We start from the raw sequence: 26,616 nt of genomic DNA, 5'->3' as shown, positions 1-26,616 counted from the left end.
TTCTCTAAAATGAGTATTATGTATTCTGTAATGTTTAGAAAGACATTTTTTAAATTACTGCACTCACAAATACTGATCCAGGGAGCAAACATTCACATGAAAACAAAATTCTTATTCTAGAAAGAAGCACGGAAGGCAGCACAGGCCCTGCTTCCCAGCCGTTGTAGCCACGTAATGGAAAGATGACCTGTCGGGTTCACTTAAATGCAGTTCTATTACACCTGCTCTTCTAGTGTCCATGTCCAACATAAATTATAAGTACTGATGGAAACAGGCAGAGGAATGCAGTTGTCAAAAGCCATACCAATTAATGTAAAAGTGAGGGAGAAGAGAGAAAAATAATAATACTAGGTATATAATCATGTGTTTAATATTAGGGCATAGGAACCTATAGACCTGAGGGCAACAGCAACGCTGAATTAAAACAATCCACATCCACACCCAGAATGTGATTCAAGACCTGAAGAGCTTTTAAAGGTTGTCTTCCTCTATTAAAAAACCCTCAAGTTATAATATTTCACAGAAATAAGCAAAGTTACAAAATTTAGACCAAAGGGTTTTAAAATTCTTTTGGTTGCGCAATAAGTATTTATGTTCACAGATTATTATACTACCATATTTATGAATAAAGACAAACCTCACACCAAGACAGAATTTCTAAAGGAACAAATTTGAAATCCTTATTTTGCATTCAAGATGGATCATTTTGTGCTCTGGCGTGGTTCAGAATTCAGCAAATTAATGTCTGTGATTTTCTTTTTCCTTCACATTTTAACTTAGAACTTCCCTTACTAAAAAGAAGGAGTGGAGGGAAAGCAGCAATGAAAAATGGTCCTAGCCAGCAGTTCATTTGTCTCCTGGTGATTCTTCTGGCAATCTTATAAAAGAACAGAAGACCGTATCTCTCATCTAATACTCCTGGTGATTAAGTTAGGTAACATTTGGATGCATAATAACCAGTTATTTACCTAACAGACTCCCAATTTCTCAAACAATGAAAAGCACAATACATCATCTTCCTAATACCTGCCCTACACTCTGGGGGCCTTTACTTGTATCTGCTTGTGTCTTCTGTGGTCACCAATTACTCTCGATATAAGCATCTCAGATTTGAGACAAAGGAAAGCAATTTTGTCATCATCATCGTGTGTGTGTGTGTGTGTGTGTGTGTGTGCATATAGGTGTGTATACAGTGAGTGATGCTAATTTGAGTCCTATATACCATAGTAAGAACATTTGAACTTAGAAGTGATTTGAGTGAAGATTAATTATCAATAAAAATTGCACCAGTAACTTACAATAGTGTTCTCCCGGCAGTACAAGGAATAGGGAAATTATGGGGGAAAGTCTTCCACTTAAGCGATATTGACTTGGTTTTTTAAATATTATATGGATGGCCGAATAGTTAATGATTATCATTTACTAACATTTGTAAAAAGCTTTACTTTTTTTGCATTTTTAATATATACATATATTAATATTATTTTATTATATGAGTACATATTATAGATGTGTATATTTTATATATGTATAATACTATATACACACACATATACACATATATACACATTATATATATATACATATTATATATATATAATCCTAGTATATATAATATGTATAATATATGCACATATTATATATATACATATTATATATATATATATAATCCTAGTATGAGAGATATTCTTTGACAAAACAATTCTGTGATGAATTAAGTTTAGAAAATGCTACATCCCTGTCTTGGAAATTGACAGTGTCATCAACATATCAAAGGCCTGAGAAAGCCCCTGGTAAAATACTTTGTCTAATCTAGAACTGTCTAGAATTATCTTTTTTTTTTTTTTAACCTTTTCCAGGGCCGCTCCCGTGGCATATGGAGGTTCCCAGGCTAGGGGTCGAATCGGAGCTATTGCCACCAGCCTACACCACAGCCACAGCAACTCAGGATCCTAGCTGCATCTGCAACCTCACGGCAGCGCCAGAGCCTTAACCCACTGAGCAAGGGCAGGGATCAAACCCGAAACCTCATGGTTCCTAGTCAGATTCATTAACCACTGAGCCACGATGGGAACTCCGTGTCTAGAATTATCTAACGCAGACAAAACTCTTCCTGAATTCTAGTGAATATGCCAAATATTTTATATACATTATCTCATTTAATTTACAGCATGATCCTGCAAAGTACATGAAAGATAGAAAAACAGAGGATCTGGACCTTAGCAAGGAGGTTAAGAGGAGCTTGGGCTCCAGAGCCAATGTTCCTTGGTTCAAACCCGCCTCTCTCTTCTGTCTGACCTCAGCAAGTCACTGAGCTTCTCTGTGCCTCAGCGTTTTTGGCTGTAAAATGGGGATAGTAACACGCAAAGAGAAGTTGTTCAGATTAAATAAGCCTCCTGAATGTCAGTTCCTCTTGTTTTTAAGCAAATGTCAGAAGCTCACAGAGTGGAAGCCTGTCCTCTCTCAAGGCAACCACCAGATCCCTCACCCTCTGAACCTGCTGTCCTATAAATGCTTCAAATCTCAATTCGAAGGGCAGTAACATGAATGACCCTGCAGTCCGCTTCCTCTGGATCATAGAATGAGTGCCCTCACCTGGCACCCCAGGCCTGAAGCACATCACTCGTACACTATAGGAGCACAGTGGCCTGGCTCTGGCACCGCAGGTAGGATGCTGCTGGACACCCCTGAGACACCCGGCAACTAAGAAGGTTCAGAAACCACTGGCTACTAGATCACTTCAGAATCCATATTCTGCAAGGAAGCAACATTGCACACACCTGAAAACCTGGGCAACTCAAACGCAAAAACATCCCAGCAAGAAAGGGTGGAGAAGCTCTAACAGGCTAGTCTTTAACTTTCGCAAGCATGTGGAGGTGATAAGGAAGAAACTTTTTTTTTAATGGACGAGCTGACTGTGACCATGAAGAAAATTCACTTCAACTGCACAAATATTAATGGGGCATTTATTTGTTCAGACCCTGGCAGATGCAAAGGAGTAGGACTGGAAATTTAAGCAGTTTTTAATTGGACTTCCTATGAAATATGGCAGATGGAACACCTGTATTCCTTCCCCAAATTGCTTTAAAATGACTGAAAAAGGATTTTTCTAAAATAAGAAATTGATTAAACCCACCCTCTCAGCTTACCCTCATCTGTACCCTCAGCAAATGACCTCACCTCATGTTCCATGAAAAATTTCCCCAAACACCCATCCCCACATCTACTCCCTCCACCTGCTGCAGCATCAGCCCCGCATACGTTTCCTTTGTGTTACTGAAATGAGCTAAAATGGGTACCTAGGTCCTCTTTCCAGTTGCGAAGCATCCCATGCTATGAACTTTTTGCGAGAACCACTCTGAAACTCTCCTCTGTCCTACCCCATCATTTCTCCTCTCTACTGGGTCATCCCATCAGCATACAAACTAGCTGGAAGTCTCCCCCTATTTCTTCATAGGAAAGGGCTGCCAAACCATCCGACAACAGTTTTGCATTTATTCCAGTTTCTCTCCCTTTTTAGACTCATTCCACCCAAGTTTTCACCCCCATGGTCTTAGCACGGTTACCATTGCCATCTGGGATGCTAGATCCAAGAGTTCTTTCTCTCTTTCTCTACTTGGCACAATGTATCACCTGCTCGTATTTGATACACTTTCTTCTCTTTGCTTCTCCAACACCACTTTCTCCTGACTTCCCCCACACCCACCATATTTGATCCTCTGTTCTCTCTTCCTGTTCCTTTGGAACTTGGAGGTCACATGTGGAAGACGGAAGCATCAAAGTAGGAAAGGCGCCTGAATATGTGGAGAACAACCTCTCACCTCCTTTGGTGACCTACACTAGGAAAGAAACCTTTCTTGTATTAAGCTAGCACACTGGAGAGGTTGTTTGTTACAGCAGATAGCATTACTTAACCTGACTCTTACATATAAGGCAATGAAAAATCTGATTCATCAAGAAATAGACATTGAAGCAAATTATTTAAATACATGGATGTAGACAGCCAAAAAAAAAAAAAAATAGGACAAGGAAGTGATATTGGTACATCTGAGGAGTAGAACTAGGAGACTGGGGTGGAGTGAGGTAGGGACTGCTGGGTTTTATTATAAGCAAAATAGTAATACCAAAATCTCAACTACATATATGTATAACTTAAATAAAAATATAAATTGATTTAAAAGAGGTTTATAATCTTTGAGGAGAAGCAGACATACACACAGATAATTACAGAATACATACTATAAATACCCAAAGGGAAGCATGACGTATTATGAGTGAACCATAAACAAAGCTCTTCAAATGGGCCAGATGCACTCGAGTACAGTAAAAGCTGTGTTCAATGTGGTTTGATTGTTTTGTTGTAGGTTTGAGATATGATGGCTTCACAGAGGGTAGAAAACTTGGGAGTGTCTTCTTCCTTTTTTATTTTCTTTGTTTTGGGGGAGGGGTGTAAGAGGAAGGTACTTGAAATAGTAGGTGGGGGAGAGCCCAGCCTCTGCTAGCCCATGCTATCCCTTCGTGCAAATTTTTTTAAAGCTCCCCTTCCTCCAGATGCTTTCCTCTGTTGGAAAATTTCCTTTACCACCCTTGTGTTGCTAGATTGATACGCTTTACTGCCACCTGGTGGATAGGCATTGTAATAAATATTCGAGTTCAAAATACAAAGTGAATCGATCTCTGCAGATGTGTGACATGTTCCATACATAACCTGTACACAACTAAAGCATCTGTTGACTGCTCCAGACAGTTGGATCATGATTCTACCTTGCCAGCTTCTCTCTTTCCCCTTCTGTATCTCTCCTCTTTCTCTCTGGCCTTCCTCAGAGTGCCTTTCCCCTCCAAAAAATTAAAAAAATTATCCCTTTCTTTTGGTTTAGCAGACACTTAGACTTTTTTTCTTTTCTTTTCTTTTCTTTTTTTTTTTTTTTTGGCCAGGTCATGTGGCAGCTCCCTGGCCAAGGATCGAATCCATATCACAGCAGTGACTGGAGCCACAGCAATGGTAACGCCAGATCTTTAAGCTGCTGAGCTGCCAGATAACTCCCCAATATCTAGACCTTTAGAGCTTCTCCTTTGATCCCCAGCTCTATGCAAAACTAAGATGTAAATCCAGAGCCTGTTGTTTATAAAAGAGATTATTTTCCACCTCAATCTAGATGCAGGCTGTAACTCAGTTGCTTTTATTTTTTTTAAGATTTTTATTTTTTCCATTATAGTTGATTTATAATGTTCTGTCAATTTCCGCTGCACAGCAAAGTGACCCAGTCACATATATACACATCCTTTTTCTCGCATTCTCCTCCCTCATGCTCCATCACAGGTGACTAGATATAGTTCCCTGTGCTATGCAGCAGGATCTCATTGTTTATCCACTCCAGAGGCAAATAATGGGACCCTGAGGCAGCTGCTCAAGACAGACTCTGGCCCTGAGGCTTCCCGACTCCACTGCTAGGACCATGAACACGGACCATGGGCTCGGAAGTGGGGTACTTGCCATGCCCACTAAGAGTGATTTCAAGCCCTGGACTCAAACAGGGGCTAAGGAAATCATATGCTTTCCAAACCACTCCTCTTAGGATTCTAGGCTGGTTTTGCTGATGGTTCCTCAGAGCCAATGATTTAGCTCTCTTAATTAAAAGGGAAGCCTTACCTTTTATTGCTTTTGGTCATGCCCATGGCAGGCAGAAGTTCCCAGGTCAGGGATTAAAACTGCACCACTGCCATGACAACACTTAACCACTAGGCTACCAGGGAACTCAAAGCCTTATTTATTTTTCCTCTGTTTTTTACTCTTCCACTTTTCTTAAGAGATCAGCAGATACACAACTGCCGGGGCTGGGGGGTGGGGGAGGAGGATAAACTTCATTTTTTCCACGTCTAACTCTTCTCTTGCCCTTTGTGGGAAATTGATTAAACCTGCCTATGATTTGAGAATATAAAGTGACCCAAACCTTTACCTATACGCATGGTTTGATGTCACCACTTCTCTGGATTACCTTCCCAAACCCATAATCCTACGTCAGATTAAGAGGCTTACCTTTGATGAATCCCTTTCTTGCCATCCATCTCCCCTCCCACTAAAGGGAAATGAGGTGGCTTCAAGGAGGCAACTGTATCTCAATGACTAGCTTCTGAATCATTTTGATTCTCAAACATACAGGACCGATGTAAAACAGACTCATTCTAGGAAACATGGTCCCTACACCAGGAGTAGTAGAAATTTAAACATCTTTAGCCGATTTCATCATACTTTCCTGAGTTTGAGTGCTGGGAAATTCTTCAGAAATTGGGAGAATTTAGTCGACAAAGAAAAGAAAGAAAAAGAAACCACGGAAGGTTTGAATGCTTTCAGATATAAGAGGGGTTATGATGGAGTTCCCGTTGTGGCTCAGGGGTTCATGAATCCAACTAGGAACCATGAGGTTGAGGGTTCGATCCCTGCCCTTGCTCAGTGGGTTAAGGATCTGGCGTTGCCGTGAGCTGTGGTGTAGGTCGCAGACGCGGCTCGGATCCCAGGTTTCTGTGGCTCTGGTGTCGGCTGGCGGCTAGAGCTCCAATTCAACCCCTAGCCTGGGAACCTCCATGTGCCACGGGAGCAGCCAAGAAATGGCAAAAAGACCAAAAAAAAAAAAAAAAAAAAAGGGAGGGGGGCTATGATAAGAGTTTATCATTCATTTTTATTTAAGCTGCTGACCTGCCAGATAACTCCCCAACATGTAGACCTTTAGAGCTTCTCCTTCGATCCCCAGCTCTATCTGAAAGTAAGACATAAATCCAATAAAATAAGCTTAACCTTAAATTAGTAGCATTCAGTAAAAGAAAGATTTTTTTTTTCCTTTCTTTTTTAGGACCGAACCTGCAGCAAATGGAAGTTCCCAGGCTGGGGTCAAATCAGAGCTGCAGCTGCCGTCCTACACCACAGCCACAAGCAACGTGGGATCCGAGCCCCATCTGTGACCTACACCACAGCTCACAGCAATGCCAGGTCCTTAACCCACTGAGTGAAGCCAGGGATCAAACCCACATCCTCATGGATACTAGTCAGGTTCATAACCCGCTGAGCCACAATGGGAACTCCATCAGTTAGAGAATGATTTAAAATATGTGGATAAATTACCTTCAGAAAGCCCTCCTCACTCACTCAGGACAGCGTTTTTGCTTTGTTGTCAGCTCACTGGAGGCAGGGAATGAAGCGATGGCCTCCCCAGCTCCCTGGAGCCCTACGGGTCCACACGACTCATTCAACGAGCCCTGATTGGGCATCTCTATTAGCCAGGTACTTGTGAGAATCAGAGTACAGAGCGAATCAACTAAATCCCTGCCCTTTGGAGCCCGGGATCTGCCCGTGGAATCCAGTTTATACAAACTTATGATAACTCTGTTTGTCCACCAAGTAAGGGGCAGTCACTCCCTCAAGCTAAATTCCTGCTGATCTGAGCATCTCTCATGAACTCATCTGCTAATGAGGGCAACTGGAACTTAGCCCAAAGCATCGGGCACCACGAATCTCTGCCTTCCCCCGAGAGGACCCCTTGGCTTTCTGTATGGCAGCCAGCATGGGGGAAAGAGGGTTTTCTAGGTGTCCTAGAAGTACCTTTATGGACAATGCAAATTATGGATGATTGAGGAGAATGTAGAGAAGAAATTCTGACCCCCAACTTGGAAAATTCACTGCTGACCTGTCTCTTCTGCAGCTGTCATTGAGGCTTTGCTTGCCTGTCCAGGATCACAAGGTTTGTAAAAAAATAAAATAAAATAAAATAGCAAATGTAATATCAACACTGTACATGCTGAAATGTGAACATGTGTTATATATTATCCATCCTCTTTAGTCTTCTTAGAACCAGGTCATTTATCACGCTTAATTAATGACAATTTTTCATGGACAGTCATGTCACGGTCAAGGTTCCAGTAGGAAAGAGGTGACGCACTCACATTAGGATAATTCAAGAAATATTAAATAAAAGAACCATTTAAGATTTTGCAGGGAAACCACAAGGAATAGTGCAGTCCCCCAAGCTAGCGTCATCTGGACTAGACACTTGGGGATCAAGAGAAGAGAAAAAGGTATGGTTACCAACCAGAAGGCAAGAGTCTGGTAGAGGATGCCATCTTGGGAGGAGCTGTGATTTTTCTGTCAAAGGGCACAGCCATCCACGACCAGCCCACAGGAGCAGACCCAACCTCACTCTTCTCCCTCCGACCCCATTGGTTGAAGCCAAGAGGGAGCCAGAGGGCAAGGAAGCCCATTTGTTCAGTCAGGTTCATTGCCATTAGGAAGACAGCTAGTAGATGGAGATGATCAAAGAAAACATCTAGCCCAGAGCCCCACGGTCTGAAACTGACATACTGTTCCTAGAGTCTCCTAAACTTCCTTTTTTTTTTTTTTTTTTTTTTTTTTTTTGCTTTGTGCCTTTTAGGGCTGCACTCACTGCATATGGAAGTTCCCAAGCTAGGGGTCCAATTTGACATACAGCTGCCAGTCTATACCACAGCCACAGCAACTCAGGATCCGAGCTGCATTTGCAACCTGTACCACAGCTCATGGCAACACGGGATCCTTAACCCACTGAGCCCGGCCAGGGATCGAGCCTGCACCCTCATGGATACTAGCTGGATTCTTTCAGCTGCATCACAATGGGAACTCCCCCAGACAACTCTAAAATTATCTCAGCCCACCCAGGGTGATGAAAAAACAGATGTAGCAAATTCTTGGTCCAAATGTGACCAACCTCCCAACCCACCTTCTGCCCTTCATGGACTTCCTTGCAGCCCTGTGTCATCAAACGCCCATGCGCGTGCTTAAGAGGTCACCTGAATGACCTAACTCAATAGGGATCCTTTTGCAATGTGTACCTCTGCCAAATCATCATGTGGTTCACTTGCAGCATCTTACAACAGAATTTGGCAGTTATGCCTCAGTACAGCTGGAAAAAAGACTGGAATAGTGTTTTAAAAGAGAGAAAAATAATGTCACCTGAGAAAGTAAAGATATGGGTTACCGTTTAGTAAATGCATTTACGATGCAGCGTCTTAAGCATGATTAATAAATGGAGGAGACCCCACTCCAAACCTTTCCCTGTTTCATTCTTTAAAAACCATGCTTGCTTTTCTTCTCATTGTCCTGTATATATCATATAGTTCTATCCATATCAATAGATAGATGATAGATGATGATAGTTAGAGATTCTATAGAATGAGACTTGCCATTCAAAATACCCAACTGAATAAAAAAAAATATATTCTCTCTGCGAAATCCCACTGAAATGATAAAATAAATTTAAAGACTTAAAATAAATCCACAGGAACTCCTGTAAGCCAGAGCAGTGTCACCAAAAGATTAGAGCGTGATCAATTTAGAGATAAAGCAGGAGGGAAACAAGGGATGGCACAGTTAATAGGCCTAAGGAACTCATAAACCAACAGCAACAGGGAAGGACATCTAAAAATACTGGTCCCTGCTATTCAGAGCCTCTGAACAATCCCAGGGCAGCCACAGGGGCCTGGAGAAGGAGACTCTAGGGAGCTAAAATCTGAGCACTCTGAAAGTACACTTCTGATGTGGCTGCCACCCTGTGTGGTTCCTGGGGACCACCCACACTGACGGTTAGAAGGGACAGGTAGTGGCCTGGTGACCCAGAACACAAGCTACTAGCATACCTGCCTGTTCCCCTACCTGGCCAAGAGGAGTTGTTCACACGAGGGCCTGTTGCTGAAATCTCGGCTATCCGTATACACCAATGCCAAATAGAAACTCCGAGACAGAGTCGAAGGAAACAGAAAAACTAGTTTTCATTGCCAGGCAAAGAGGAGAACACAGCAGGCTAGAGCCTAAGGGCTATTTCCCCCCCACCCCCACCCCCGCCCTTGGAGGGGGTAGAGAGGAATGTTACAGTGTTTGAGGTGCAGGGTGTGATCAGCTCGGGGACATTTTTCTGATTGGTGGGTGGTGAGCTACCTGGGAATCAGCGTCATCAACCTTCTGGTTCCAACCTGTCTGGGGTTTGTGTGCTTGTGGGCAGCATCCAGTTGGCTTCTTCCACCAGTGGGGGCTTTTGCACCTGCAAAACGGCTTCAAGGACATGGCTCAGAATATTGTCTATAGTCCTTGAAGAAGGCCCTTGACTTGGTTGAATGGCTAAACGTTTATGATTCTGTCTTGCTTCTTGCTTGCCTTTTTTTTCCTTTTTCTCTGTAGTTTCACACTTCTCTGATTAAACTGATTCTCCCATTAAAGTTTTTCTACAGATAAAAGTTAGGTGGTGGAGTTCCCTTAGTGACTCAGCAGGTTAAAACCTATCGTGATGTCCATGGGGATGTGATTCAATCCCTGGCCTCGCTTAGTGGGTTGAGGATCTGGTATTGCCATGAGCTTTGGTGTAGGTGGCAGACAAGGCTCATGATCCCGAGTTCCTGTGGCTGTGGTGTAGGCCAGCTGCTGCAGCTCCAATGGGACCCCTGGCCTGGGAACTTGCAGATGCAACCCTAGAAAAAAGAAAAGAAGAAAGGCAGGTGAGGACATGAGCTGGGGGGTCCCCTCTGGGAAGGCCTCACAGGGTCCTGCTCGGTCACAGTAGCATGGGGTTTATCATGCGGGCTGCCTCTTCCTCCTGGGGCAGTGAGGGGTAGGGTGAGGTGGAGTGGAGGACCCACCTGTCAAATGACCTCATTGGTGCTGATCAGAAAATTCCAGTAGTTCCCATCATGGCTCAGTGGTTAATGAATCCAACTAGGAACTATTAGGTTGCAGGTTCAATCCCTGGCCTTGCTCAGTGGGTTAAGGATCTGGCTTTGCCATGAGCTGTGGTGTAGGTCTCAGACTTGGCTCGGATCTGGCATTGCTGTGGCTCTGGCATAGGCTGGCAGCTGTAACTCCAATTAGACCCCTAGCCTGGGAAGCTCCGTATGCCATGGTTGTGGCCCTAGAAAAGACCAAAAAAAAGAAAAAGAAAATTCCAAACTGGTTGATTAAGATTACACTTCCTAGCTGTATAACAAAACCACTTTGTTGTAAAGCAGAAATTACCACAACATTGTAAATTAACCCTACATCAACAAAATTTTAAAAAATGAAAAAAAAATTTACATTTCTGGGGAAGGTAGGCAATTAGGTTTGGTATTGAATCTAGGTTTGATATCATGGCACAAGTGACCCCATCTCGGGCTGGTGGTTTTTCTTTTTAATAGTACTTTGGAGGGGACATGGGCTCCAGGCCCACAAACCAGCTGGCACCAGAACTTGTTTCTGCCCAACTGTGTAACTGCAGGAGCAAAGGGTGACTTTAACCTGTAATATTTCCCTTCTAGCCTGGTGATGATGGAAACATAGCTTTTTTTAATATTACTTAGACTTCTCACAGGTATAAATATTTTATGAGAATTTCTTAAGAATTGTAATGATCTCTTGCAATAGAAAAACATTATCTAAAGTTTAGCATTTCCAATTGGATTCACATCAGCTGCCTTTCCTACCAATTTCAATCAATTTTAAGTTTAATACATTTTGTTTTTAAAAACACTCTGGGAGTTCCCATTGTGGCTCAGCAGAAATGAATCTGACTAACATCCATGAGGACACAGGTTTGATCCCCACCCCCGCTCAGTGGGTTAAGGATCCAGCATTGCCATCGGCTGTGGTGAAGGTCACAGACATGGCTCATACCCTGCGTTGCTGTGGCTGTGTAGACCCACAGCTGCAGCTCTGATTCAAGCCCTAGCCTGGGAACTTCCATAGGCTGAAGGTGCAATCCTAAAAAGCAATAATAAAAATAAAATAAAGAACTAAAATCCCTGGGACCTTGTCTACTTGCCCTTAAACATAACACAGAGAGAAGGAGTGTGTCTCCCATTCTCCCCAGGCTGATCAGGACATCAGACTTCTTTCTGCAGGTTCTCTGAGAGCAGTGGCTGCAAAGAGAGGCTTGGGGACCAGCAGCACTGTCTGGGCATTACTGAAGGCATTGCTGAACCTTATGCCAAGTCCAGCCTCTCACTCTGCTGGCCCCAGTCACAGAGACAAGAAAATCGCCAGGGAGTGTGTCTGAGAATCCAGCACCCAGACCCCTGATCACAAGGTGCACACCCAGTCTCAGTGGCAGAGGCATGAGCTGTATTCCTCTTGTCAGCGCCTCGGGGCCCTGGGCACCTTGCCTTGGACCACATTTCAGGGCACTTCCACAATGCACGTGTGTGCAAGCACACACCCTTGCACAAACCCACCTGTAAAGGTTGAATGGACCACAAAAGGTGACAACTCTTCCTTACTGTGTCAGATCTTCTGTGTGTGTGTGTGTGTGTGTGTGTGTGTGTGTCTTTTTAGGGCCCTTCCCTATTGAATATTGAAGTTTCCAGGCTAGGAGGTCGAATCAGAGCTGCAGCCGCCGGCCTACGCCACAGCCACAGCAACACGGGATCCAAGCCACATCTGCGACCTACACCACTGTTCACGGCAACACCAGATCCTTAACCCACTGAATGAGGCCGGGAATCAAATCTGCGTCCTCATGGATGCTAGTCAGATTCATTTCCGCTGAGCTACGATGGGAACTCAACAACCAGAGCTTCTTAATTCCCCTACTGTGGGTCCCAGAGTCCACAGGCACACCAGCTGAAGCAAACAGCCTCAACAACCAGCAGCAGGTCCCAGGGCCTCCAGGGGAACAACAGGAGCCTGATCCACCAGCCAATGTGATTCTTAGAAAATTAGGGGACAAAGGATGTGATGGGGGGTGTCTGAGAAAATCAGGAGAGACGTGGCCTCAGGAAAAGACTGAACTTCTTGGCAACCTAATGGGTTAGAAGTCAGACTCTTCATCCATTAAGACGAGAGGGGCCTTATCGAATTTTCCAAGTGGTTCTCATCCGTTATCATCCTCATGAGTTTTTCTTCTTCTCAACTCTGTCCCCTCGTTAGAAGGCAAGAAGGAAGGAAGGATTGCCATTTATTTTTGTATTTTTATATCGGTCTATGTATTGCTATATATATTTATAAATCTCTGAGTTGCTAACAGTCTTTTCAACAACTCCTTCATAACACATCTTCCAGTAGCAACGATCCCATTTAGCTGACAATTGCTTTCTTCTCCCTCTCTCCCACACTGGAATATAATCTCCAGGAGCACAGAGAGCATACCTGCTGTGTATGTTTATTTCCACTGCCCAGTACAGTCCAGCACCTATGCAATTAATTAATACCTGTCCCCAGTCTCCACCACGCGGCATTTCCTCCACTGGCTGCTTTATCTACATCATCTCATTTGAGGGACTTGCAGCAGGTGGACCAGAGATTTTGAAACAGCCTCCCATTACGAAGCCCTCAAACACGGAATGAATTCATCAAACACAACTTCAACGCACGAGAAAGTGAAGGGTATCTCCACCCCACCTTGCCCCTTAAACACTCCCAAACCTGTAGGCTTAAAATAGAACAAATTCTGTAGCTGGGGCTGCACAGGTGTGGGAACAAATGCTGCTGATGGGGATCCAGAGCCTGAGGGACTCACAGTCACCAGCATGGGAATAAGATGCCAGGCCTGGGGTCCACTGAAAATAAGACTCTTGCAGAAAGCCAGGAGTTTTTTTTATTACTTTTTTTTTTTTTTTTTTTTGGTCTTTTCTTTTTAGGGCCACACCCACAGCACATGGAGGGTCCCAGGCTAGGGGTCGAAACGGAGCTGTAGCTGCCGGCCTACACCAGAGCCGCAGCAACGCAGGATCTGAGCCACATCTGCATCCTACACCACAGCTCACGGCAACACCAGATCCTTAACCCACTGAGCAAGGCCAGGGATCGAACCCACAACCTCATGGTTTCTAGTCAGATTCGTTAACCACTGAGCCATGGCGGGAACTCCTGCCTTTTATTATTATTATCTTTTTAAAATTGAGGTATAATTAAGATATAACCTTGTATTAGCTTTAGGTGCACCACATGATTCGATACACTGTTCTTCCAATAGTGTGCTTCAAGAATGTGAGTTTCTTGTTTTTACATAATTTCTTAAACTTCAATGTAGCTTTTATCTTTATACATGTACACATGCTATGGTGAGTTTATTCTTTCCCTGGTTGATTCATGTTTGTTTGTTTGTTTGTTTTTACTGGCCCCACCTGCTGCATATGGACTATCCCAGGCCAGGGATTGAATCTGAGCTGCAGCTGTGGCAACACCAGATCCTTTAACCCACTGTACTGGGCCAGGGATTGAACTGGCACTTCCACAGCAACCCGAGTTTCTGCAGTCAGGTTCTTAACCCACTGTGCCACAGCAGGAACTCTGACTCATGCTCTTGATTAACCCCATCATCATTTGGTATCTGCCTACCCAGCGCCCGTTCTAAGGAAAATCACTCTGTTCACAGCTCCTGCCACCTGATCTTAAAGCACTTGACCCTCTGACCTCTGGTCCTTGCAGATTAGACCAAGAAGGGCAGGATCCTCAGGATCAGGGTGACACTGCAGAGGGACCGGGCTGAGGCTCTCTACCCTCCTCCAGTCTCCCAGTCTCTCCTGGGACAGAGCTGTTTGGACAGCTTTTCCCCCAGGGTCCCATGTTTGGGGGGGGGGTCCCCAGTGGCTCCCATTCACCTGTACCTTTCCACATCCACTCTATCTCAGGACCTACACCATTTCAAAAGTTCAAAGTGAAGTTGCTGCAAACTATGGACCTCACCCATCACTCATCAACTTGCTTTTTCCTTAATGGTCTGATCCTCTTCTTCAAACAAAAGCACCTCTGTTTTCCATTTGCTTTTGTTTCAGAGTTAAGCAAATGGCTGCTTGGATTTGCTTAGAAAATGCACCGAAGGTCCCAAGGGTTGCTAATGCTCAGAAAGATGGGCTTTGTGTATGTTCTCGTGAACAAAGGCTCCTGCCCTTGGTGGGAGAAATGGCTGATACACCACACACTGCTAAGTCTGAATTCATAGTTTCACAGAGAGGAGAAGAAGGAGGGGAAGGAGGGGAGTGGGTGGGGGAGACGAGGAGGGGGTGGAGGAGGAGGAGGGGAAGGAGGAGAAGAAATAATTACCAGCAGATACATGGCCTCTGGGAAAGAGCTGGTAAATACTAAAAACTCTAGGCTCATCCCTTAATCCCACCCCTGCAGGGTCTTGTCAGCTAATTCACTGCCCTCCCAACCATCAAGGGACCACTGCTTTCCAACAGAAGAGCCCATAAGGACTTCAAATGCAAAGAGAAAAACTTGTCAACAACAGTGGTTCAAGGGGAAATTTTCAGAAGGAAATGCTGCTCAACTAAAGATGGGTGATAGGGAGTTCCCGTCGTAGCTCAGTGGCTAACGAATCCGACTAAGAACCATGAGGTTGCCGGTTCGATCCCTGGCCTTGTTCCATGGGTTAAGGATCCGGCGTTGCCGTGAGCTGTGGTGTAGGTCGCAGACGTGGCTCGGATCCTGCGTTGCTGAGGCTCTGGCTCAGGCCGGTGGCTACAGCTCTGATGAGACCCCTTGCCTGGGAACCTCCATATGCCGCAGGAGCGGCCCTCGAAAAGGCAAAAAGACAAAAAAAAAAAAAAAAAAAAAAAAAAAAAAGATGGGTGATAGAACAGCTTTTCAGGAAATCTGCATCTTTGAAAAAATATTGGGACAAAGGAATTTTGAAGTGGTCCCTGAGCTTGCAGACAAGGAAACAAGCTAGATGGACACAGGAGACAGCCTGGAAGCTCCACTGTGAAGTTACTTGACCAAGAGGCAAGCTTCCTAAAAAACAGACAACACAAACACATAACACATCAGGAGCAAGTGTCTGAGCTGCCGAAGTGAATGTACCTTGTGATGGAGCTTTGTGAGGAGGGAGAACTCAAAGGAATTCAGAGAACGACTCCAGGTGGATCATCCAAAGCCCTGCTCACATCAGCTACAGCCTGTCTTCACAGCAAGGCACATAGAGATCTGAAAGTTAAGAGCACAACGGTTTAAAGCAGCTTTATTGATGCTACCAGCTTCAACACAAAGGCAGCTTCAGCTTGGCTGTGAGGAAGCCACGCTGTGAGGCATACATTTGACCCCTGCAACTATCAATGCCAATGGTCAAAGCCTGCAGTGTGACAATGGGTCAGAGATACATAAGGACATGCTCTTAGATGGGGACCACACTTTATGGCAAGCTCGGAAGAGAAATTTTTTAATTAATTAAAAAAGAAAGAGAAACTATGTTTTAAAGATCCCCCTGGGGATTCTACACATGATTGTGCTAAAAAAACATTTTGAAACAGGCTACCAAAGTGCATCTTGCAACTAGGATCAGCTAGTTGGAACTGCTAGATGACCCGGGGTTAGCAGGCAAGACCCTTTCTCTGAAAGGATCAGCCAATGTGCTGGACATGATTTAAGAATGGAAAAAGAATGTGGGAACTGATGAAGAAAACATAGCAGAGGAAAAAGAGAACAATCACTATATTCGAGGACAGCTGAGAAGTTACCACGCCAGGGGAAGCATAGCTGGTGTCATAACACTTCAAATGAAGAGGAAAACCAGCCCCCTGCTTGTAAACATGCATCTCCCGTGACCAGTAAGAAGGTAAAATGGACAATTTGGACATGGTCTCTTCAGGCGCCACATCTTGCAAACTTGTTCTAATGGGGCTCAGGGAAGAAATAGAGAAATCCCTTGTGATGTTGAGCCAAAGAGCAACCAAAGGGACTACTAAACCCAGCGCCCCAGGTAGAACCAGAAAGTGTGTGGTTTCCTCCCATGCTGACCAGTACAAGGACAGGCTGCTCTTTCTAGTGCTAAGGTGAGAGGGGCGTAGGGGAAGGAGGGGCTCTGCTGAGCCTGTTAGCTACCCGAGCCCCACGTCTGCTTGCATCTGTTTAAAAGCGGAGCTAATGATTTCCAGAGCAGCATGACCTGCTTAGGGAACGAAAGGACGGCCACCAATCAGCTTGATGACAGGCTGAGGCTGGAATCTAGTTAAGATAGAGGCAAGGCTTATTTCTACGGGCAAAGACCCTCAAAGCAGCAAGGCCGGTTAGGAAGGCTTCAGGGTAGACTTGCTTAGCGTTACTTATATTTATACTGTATTTAGTCGCAATTACTTACAGAGGAAGACGGGAGGCCAGATATAATTGTGGAGGTCCCAGATGAGGTGCCCTTTGCATGAGAAGACTCTTTTAGGAAATCACCCATAACCTTGTCATGGGCTTTTCAGGAAAGTGAGTCAGCCGTTCGCATATGTTCTCGTGGTTTTAGGCTGCTAGAGAGTGCTCAAGACAACTTCTTTTAAACTTGGAAAAATATATTTTGTAACTCCTTGCTATTAACCAGCTACTAAAGTCCCCATAATGATCGAATTAATTTAAAAAAGTAGATGTTAACTGTACCTCCTCTGGCCTCTCAGAAAATGAATTCTGAAGTTCCCTTGTGGCTCAGAGGGATTAAAGATCCCGTGTTGTCACTGCTGCAGCTCAGGTCTCTGCTATGGCTTAGGTTTAGTTCTGGCCCAGGAACTTTCACATGCCTCAGGTATGGCCAAGAAAAAGAAAAGCAAAGAAGAGAATTCTGCAATCGGGTGGGGAAATTTACTTCTGGTGGTAATTAAATCAGAACAAATTTTCTGAAAAGCTGTGGAGCATGTAGCAAAAGCCTTCACAACATGCGTATTCTTTGCACAGTTATCTTTAGCCTCGGTTTTCTCATCTGTACAATGGCAACAAAGATGCCTGAGAAGCTCAGATTGCTGTGACAGCTGAAAGTCGGTGTTCAGATGAGCTGAAATGAATATCTTCTCAATAAATGCCACTGCCATTCCTCTCTTTTCTCTGGTAGAATCTATCTCATTTGCCATCCAGTCTCTTTGTTGAAGTCTTGCATGTGTATGACAGCTCGGTGGTTACCGTGACTCCTTGGTATTATTATTTAGACCTAGCACCTTGTGACAGGCACTCTGAGGTGGCTTTTAAACAGGGAGGATGAGAAAGGTGAGTCTGAGGCCAAAAAATCTTGCAACCAGCTCATGAGACATTAAATCCGTAATATCCTCACTTCCTTAGCTTTATGTTCTAACCAAACAATCCAAGAAGGAGATAGAAAATGCACCATGACCATTTGTTGTGTAGCCAGGACTGCCACGTGTGTGACTTTATTTAATCCACACAGCAGCCAGCTGAAATAAGGCATTATGAACACCACTGTCATGGATGTTACAGTAATGTAATACGATGGATGGGGAAACCTCAGCTCAGAGAAAATGAGTGGCTCCTGCATGGCAGTCAGAGGTAGGTCCAGGATTTAAAACAGGACTTCTGATTCTGAGACCCACTCAGGGTCTCTTCCACCATGTCACCCAGGAGGACTCCTGATTCCGTATTTGACCTAGATGGCACCTCTATGTGCAGCATTATGCTAGGTTCTGGGAAGGCAGAAGGCATTGAACCAAAGCCCTGGCTCAGCACTTGAACTTGGGTTTCTGCTGGGGAGTCAGCTAGTGGGGAACAAGGAAATGCCCTAGGGGAACCCCCTGGAGTTGGATGGCCAAGAATCCAAGGATACTGTACTTGAAATAAGACCTAGAAGTACCAACCTTGCAAAGACCTCAGGGTGGAGAAGTCAGGGCAGAAGAGCAGAAAGAGCAAAGGCCTTGGGATGGGCAGGGAGTGAACAAGGAGGGGGTCAAGGAGCAGAAAGAAAGCCATTGAGGGAGTTCCTGTCATGGCTCAGTGGAAACAAATCTGACTAGCATCCATAAGGATGCAGGTTGGATACCCAGCCTCACTCAGAGGGTTAAGGATCCAGCATTGCGTGAGCTATGGTTTAGGTCACAGGAACAGTTTGGATCCTGTGCTGTTGTGGCTGTGGCATAGACCAGTGGCTACAGCTCCAATTTGACCCCTAGCCTGGGAACCTCCATATGCTGCAGGATCAGCTATAAACAGGAAAAAGAAAAAGAAAGCCATTGCAGCTGGAGTAGAAGGAAGAATGGGGGGGGGTGAGAGAGGAGGGGGTGAGCAAGGTTGTGATCTATCAGGGTTGTGAGGGCCATGGGTGGGCTGCACTCTGACGTGTGGAGGGAAGCCTTTGGCAGGCTTTCAGCAGAGCAGTGACACCATCTGATTCATATGTTTTAAAGGTTGTACAGGTTTCCATGTGGGAAATGGAGAGCAGTAACACCAGTTCAGGGGCTGTGATGGTTCTTCCAGAGTGAGCTGATGGCACCTAGTCAAGGGAAGAAGCAGGAAAGATGCAGCAAAGTGGACCATTTTGGAAATATTTTTTTGGCCTGGTGCAGTTCCATCAAAATGATCATCATGGTGCATTTTCTATCTCCTTCTTGGCTTATTTGGTCAGCACTCTGAAGTTTCAGGGCCAGGGAATGGAACCCAAGTCCTAAGAAGGATAACTCCAAATCCTTAACAACTAGGCCCCCAGGGAACTCCTCGATTTTGCTATTTTTGAAGTCTCACCAAGTCCGCTTGCTAATGAGTTGAGTCTGCAACAATTGGTTTATTTACTTATTTACTTATTTATTTATTTATTTATTGTTCTAATGCTTTTCATCTTTTCCATTATAGTTGGTGTACAGTGTTCTGTCAACTGTAGGGAGTGAGGGCAAGGGAAAGAAAGAACCTGAAGGAGTTCCCGTCATGGCTCAGTGGTTAATGAATCCGACCAGGAACCATGAGGTTGTGGGTTCAATCCCCGGCCTTGCTCAGTGGGTTAAGGATCCGGTGTTGCTGTGAGCTGTGGCGTAGGTTGCAGACACGGCTCGGATCCCACATTGCTGTGGCTCTGGCGTAGGCCAGGGGCTACAGCTCCGATTTGACCCCTAGCCTGGGAATCTCCATATGCCTCGGGAGTGGCCCTAGAAGGCAAAAAGACACACACACACAAAAAAAAGAAAGAAAGAAAGAACTTGAACAAGGTGGGTGGGGAAACCATGAACTCAAGTCGGGAGCCTTAGGCGAGAAACAGATTAGAAGCTGGATATGAGATCTTTATTTTGGCAATGGTACGTTTGAGGTGCTGGTGAGACATCCAGATGAACACAGGTAGGCAGCTGAACTGGCCTTTTGCCCCAAGGAGTGGTCAGGGTTGCGTTGCATCAATGAGGAAGTGAATGCAGAGGAGAGAGCGAGCCCGGGTCCTTGTTTAGATCACTGGAGCCATGATCCTGCTTGCTCGGCCTTAAAGATGGTCTTCTCTAGGACTACACATGATGCGGGAAGAGTCCTGTTTCAACATCAGGATCATCACTGAGTTGCAAATGCCACCACCAGTGCCTTCTTCTCAGAGGTAGGATGGCTGATGAAGAAAGATGGCTTTGTGGATAAACTCCCCTACAGGGAAGGGTTGGAAGGGGTGCTGGAATGAAGTCCATGCTTCTCTCCAGCACCAGCTGGTTTCTCTGAGTCCGGGCTTCATATGGATGAGCCTGGGACAACTACATAGGAGCCAGTCTTCTTCCCCATCCTGCCCTCGTTTCTGTGAAGCCCATCACCGTTGCCTTGGACCACGCAGCACAGCAGAGCCCCTTCCTGTGGTTGAGATGCTCATGAAGCTTTGGGGGCAGTTGGCCTGAGAAGTGTGAGTAACGTCAGGGCTTCCTCTTCTCCAACTTTATAGGCACATGTTTGTTCAGGGAGACTTGAACACATGGAAGGGTTCATTTGGTAATTTCCAGATGTGCTTCTGTTATCTACGAGGAAGACAAATTTCATTTATTTTCTTTGTGTGCATCGTAAACACACACACGCACACAAAACCCATCCTCCCCTCTAGCGAGAACATCTTTCCTTTGATTTCTATCTTTCCTCTCCCTTTGAATACACACCAAGCATGGAAAATGTCCAGTCAAAGGAATAATTCTTCCAAAGCTGTGATGCCAGTGAGGAGGGGGCGGTGATGATGCACACCTGGACGCAAGGCTGAAGGCTCCCGGCTGGCCTCCAGAGGGACACGCTGCTGGCCTGGGAGGCCAGCCACCTGCACTTGGTTCACACCTCCCCAACGTGTCCCGTCACGTGCCTGCCCTGGGCTCCATTTCTAACCCTTACGGTGAAGCGAATGAAGGCATTCCTGCGCTCCCTGAGGATGCCGTGGAAAGTGTGTGTGAGAATCGCTGTGTGTGGCTGTGTGGTCTGGATCACTTTAAGATGGAAAACGTAGGAACGGAAGCAGCAAAGTCAAATACACGCTTTAAGGAGAGAGTCTTCTTTGATCTCACTTGGTGATTACATAAATCAGCATTATTCACCCGATACATGTGTTTCCCACTCATTCCCTGAAAAACACTATATACAAATATATCATGTATGTCTCTCTACACCTGTTTCCATAGAGACACGCATACTGCTCAGATGCAATTAGACAGAAGGACACTGTAGGTTGTATGTACGTTAAATATCTAGAAATTTTTCTGAACTCCTGCCCTGTGCCGGGGTCTATGCTAAATGCTATAGATTTTTTTAAAAAATGAATAATGGGATTTTCCATTGGGGTTCAGTGGGTTAAGAACCCAACTAGGATGCATGAGGATGCAGGTTCGATCCCTGGCCTCGCTCAGTGGGTTAAAGATCTGGCATTGCCATGAGCTGTGGTGTAGATCACAGACACTGCTCAGATCTGGCATTGCTGTGGCTGTGGTGTAGGCTGGCAGCTGCAGCTCTGATTTGACCCCTGGGAACTTCCATATGTTCTGGGTATGGCTCCAAACATGAAGTTTAGAGGGACACAGCTCAATCCATAACACACAGACTAGCCTAGAGTTATTGCAGGAGAGGGGTAGCAGAGGGCATGGAAGCCAGAAAGCGTGAACCTTTGGGACTCTGAATGTAATCACTCTTCCACACAAGGAATTGAGAATTTTAATTACATGATTGGAAGTCTGCAGATTTTCAACTGGGAAATATAATACTAATAAATTGCTTTTAAGAAGACTGTGGTTTCAACTATATTTCTTGCTGAATAGCACACTGATTTACAGAAGATTAATAAAAGTGGATTTTAAATGGTGTGGCTTTGATCCAACACATTGATTTTGTTACAGAACACGAGTTCATGTGCCTCACCCACAGTGAGCGACACACTGAAATGTCAGAGTTTGGAGCTGAGAAAAGTTTTATTGCAGGGCCATGCAAGGAGACAAGGGGCTTGTGCCCCCAAATCCTTAACTTTCGAAAGATTTCCGCAAAGCACATGTAAAGGCAAGATGAGGGAAAGGCAAGGTTATTTGTGGCACACTTTTTGTGCAGACATCTTTTGTTCTTGCAGCTGTCCACTAGGTCAGGTCACCATGTTCCTATCAACCTCTGACAAGACAACTGTTATTCTCTGTTCTGCAACTTTTTGTCTCTGCACAAATGGACTCTTAAAGGTCAGAGCTCTGAGAAAAAGGATCATGTATATTTCATGCTATAGGCAACTTTCTATGACAAACAGCGCAGAGCCAGCATGACTAAGCACAGGCAGGAGAACACAAAGGCGAAGGTAAAAGAAACACAGCGAACATGGAGTCAGAGTTGTTCTTCCCTATGACAGGGTTCAGTTATCTATTGCAAAGTAGCCCGAAACGTAGTGACGTAAAGCAGCCATTTATTAGATTCCACAACTTTATGGGTCAGGAGCCCATAAACTAGGCTCCTCGGAGCACCACAAGGAGTGTTTCAAAGGAGAGAAAGTTGAAGCTTGCAATCTCTTTGTTAGTGTAAACCCCATGTGCCCAACACACAGCGAGGCCAAACACACCGAGATGTTGGAGTTTGGAGCAAAGAAAGATGTGTTGCAGGGTCCTGCAAGAAGACTGGTGGCTTGTGCCCCTCAAATATCCTCAATTCTCTCAACCAAAGTTGCAAAGCGTCTTTAAAGGCAAGGGGACGGCAGGGCGTGTTGGTTGGTGCAGACTTCTTGGTGCAGAAAACTTTTGTTCTTAGAACTGTCCGCAGAGGTGTTGCTGTAAACCTCTAACAAGATTCATGTTACACTTCAGAGAGGAGCTAAAGCCCGAGATATGGAGGAAGGGCCTGCCCTGCTCAGGCCCCTTAGGATCCTTCAGGACTGGGCCTGGAAACAGGAAGAGAGATACTTCCATGGCTCTCTATTGGTTGAGACAGTTGCAAACAAGAGCCATCGGTTCATTTCTAAAATTCTGTTGCTTCCTCCGGAAAACAGGGCCTTCCTTTTTGCAGGTGTTTGAAAGGGGCTTTGTAAGAAAGTGAGCAACCCTTCAGACCTGGATCCGCATGTGATCCAGAAGGCGGGATCCAGTGTAGACTCTTCTCAGTCCTGCGGTGGGTTTTTCTCCTCGAGAACTAACCCACACACTTGTGTGTGGGCATCCGGACCCAGGTTCCCTCAGCAGAGGCTCCTGTGTTCTTTGGTGATGCCACTGCAATGGGAGGACCTTCTGGCCCTTTCCTCTGTACCTGGCCCCTCCAACAAAGGATTGAGGGGCCCGGGAGAGTTTTGAGCCAGCCCCTCTGCCCCACCAGAGCCTGGGGAGGGGGCCGAGCTCTTGGAAACCTTCTTCTTTCCACTCTCTCTTCTCAAAAGTGCTCACTTCCTCAGAATTTCTTCAACCCACCTCCCCTGCTCAAAACAGAAAGGCCGTTCACTTTCCTGATAGACACGCTAGAACTTATGTCAAATCCAAGACAATGATTCAAGGGCAAGATGTTAACTTGGAAGGTGATCCTGGGAAGCACCACTAGTGGAGTGGGGATGGGAAAGCAGCCAGAAGAGAAACGTATTAGCCAGTTAGGCAACCAGAGCTCACTCTTGCTGAGACCTCTGGGGATGCTGTAGCATGTACCTTAGAGCTGGCCTATCCATGGGATGGAAGCTGGGATATTGACCTTCCAGCCCCATGCATCATGGCTGAGGACTGCTCTCAGGGCACCAACTCCCCTGCACACTGTGGCTGCCCCATGCCTGGGGCCAAGCAGCCAGAGACGGCATCAGGCAGAGCCACAGATGCTTGTGTTAGAAGCTGCCAGCATGTGCAGGGCAGGAACAGTAAGTGTTTTGGGATAATAATGGGGTGCCAACAATGTCTACCACAAGCTCATATCCAGGGACCCACATCAGATCTCAATTCACAGCCATTTTTACCAATCACATCACTGAGGGGCTTTTTGGGTTGTTGTCTTTTTTTTTGGTTTTTTTGTTGTTTAATGACTACACCTGCAGCATGTGGAAGTCCCCAGGACAGGGGCTGGATCTGAGCTGTAGCTGTGGCAACATAGGATCCTTTAACCCACTGCACCAAGCCAGGGATCAAATCTGCACCTCCACAGCGACCCAAGCCACCACAGTTGGATTCTTTTTTTTTTTTTTTTTAATATTTTTTTTTTATTTTCCCACTGTACAGCAAGGGGGTCAGGTTATCCTTACATGTATACATTACAATTACATTTTTCCCCCACCACAGTCGGATTCTTAACCCACTGTGCCACAGTGGGAATTCCAGAGATATTTTTATCAAAGAAGAAAAAAATCAAAATTTGAATGTAGTGACTTCAATAAAAATACAGTGAAATAAGTTCTAACAGTACAGAAAAGTATGCAAACAAAAAGAGAAATCACAGAGTTCTCATCTTGGCGCAGCAGAAACAAATCCAACTAGGAACCATGAGGTTGCAGGTTTGATTCCTGGCCTCGCTCAGTGGGTTAAGGATCTGGCGTTGCCGTGAGCTGTGGTGTAGGTTGCAGATGTGGCTCGGATCCTGTGTTGCTGTGGCTGTGGCGTAGGCCAGCAGCTGTAGCTCCGATTCGACTCCATATGCCAAGAGTGCGGCCCTAAAAAGACCAAAAAAAAAAAAAAAATCACTTTCAGCTATCTCTGAACCCCCTTCCATAGAGGTATCCATCCTCTTAACTTTCTGTTTTAAGTGACTGGTTATCATCATCCCTCTAAATTATATACTTAGACAGGAGGTCCTCATTATCCCAGGACAATTGGCACCAGAAGAAAAAGCCACTTAAAGTGAATCCATTTAAAACGGAGATCAAAATTTCACAGGAAATGGTGAATAGGAGATTATCTTGGAAACTGAAACGAAAATGATAAAAATGAATGTGTTTTTATTTAATTAAACTTTGACTGTAATGGCAACTGTGACTAATTCTTAGAAAGAAAAAGGATAAATCAAGCATTAAAGAATAATGGAAGCGTTTGGGGAGTCATTTTGCAGACAAACTTACACAACAGCAGGAAAGGACATCCTTTGTTTCATATTTGACTTTCACGGTTCAGTCACAGAATGGTCATTTTTGCAAAGGGCATTGGAAGACTGCATAAATTCCAAGGACTTCTCTTTATTGTGTGAGATTCAAATCCATTTCCTCTGAATGCACTGCCCTCCTCCTGCTCAGATTTTCTCTCCTCAGTTGTTAACTGGCCTCACTGCACCAGGCCCTTCTTTATCCTTGGCTTTGTGTGCAATTCATGCCACTTCCCTGTATCATTTTAGAGTGTACATAAATGCCTACATCTTCTTTTTCTTTTCAGGGCCACACCTGCGGCATATGGAAGGTCCCAGGCTAGGGGTTAATCGGCACTGCAGCTGCCAGCCAACACCACAGGCACAGCAATGCCAGATCCAAGCCACATCTGCAATCTAAACCACAGCTCGTGGCTATGCTGGATCCTTAATGCACTGACTGAGGCCAGGGATCGAACCTGCATCCTCATGGATACTAGTTGGGTTGTTAACCCACTGAGCCACAATTGGAACTCCCTAAATGCCTACGTATTAATTAAGGTTTGCAATTGACTGAATTAATGAAATAGGTGCAGATAACTGAGAGTGTCAAGAAGGGAAGATGTCGAAGTTTCCACCGTGGCTCAGTGGGAATGATTCTGAGTAGTATCCATGAGGGAGCAGGTACGATCTCTGGCCTCGCTTAGTGGGTTAGGGATCTGGCATTGCCATGAGCTGTGGTGTAGGTCGCAGACGAAGCTCAGACCTGGCGTTGCTGTGGCACAGGCCAGCAGCTACAGCTCCATTTGGACCTGTAGCCTAGGAACCTTCATGTGCCGCGGGTGCAGCCCTAAAAAGACAAAAAAAAAAAAAAGTAATTAAGGTTAAATGAGGTCCCAAAGGTGGGACCCAAATCCAACAGGACTGGTGTCCCCATAAGGAAGAGGAAGGGACAGAACAGCGGAAGGCCCATGTGAGGTCCCGGAGAGAAGACGGCTGTCCATAGGCAAGGACTGAGGCCTCAGGAGAAACCAAAGCCAGGGCACCTTGATCTTGGGCTTACAGCTTCCAGAGCTGTGAGAAAATAAATATTTGTTGTTTAAAACAGCCAGTCTGTGGTATTTTGTTATCGCAGCCTTAGCAGACGAATACAGAGCAAAAAGGGACAACAAGAATGGAAGAAGAGAAAGGAAGGGAAAAATAAAAGAAAGAGAAGTGACTATTAAATTTAGAATGGATAAGCCATGAGGTCCTACTGTACAGCACAGGAAACTCTAGGCAATCTCTTGGGATAGAACATGATGGAAGATAGTATGAGAAAATGAATGGGGGAGTTCCCATTGTGGCTCAGTGGTTAACGAATCCGACTAGGAACCATGAGGTAGCGGGTTCCATCCCTGGCCTCACCCAGTGGGTTAAGGATCCGGCATTGCCGTGAGCTGTGGTGTAGGTCGCAGACGCAG

This window comes from Sus scrofa, chromosome 10 (assembly GCF_000003025.6).
Source record: "Sus scrofa isolate TJ Tabasco breed Duroc chromosome 10, Sscrofa11.1, whole genome shotgun sequence".
Lineage (NCBI taxonomy): Eukaryota > Metazoa > Chordata > Mammalia > Artiodactyla > Suidae > Sus > Sus scrofa.
The sequence above is the reverse complement of the archived record's forward strand: the minus strand, read 5'-3'. Positions refer to the sequence as shown.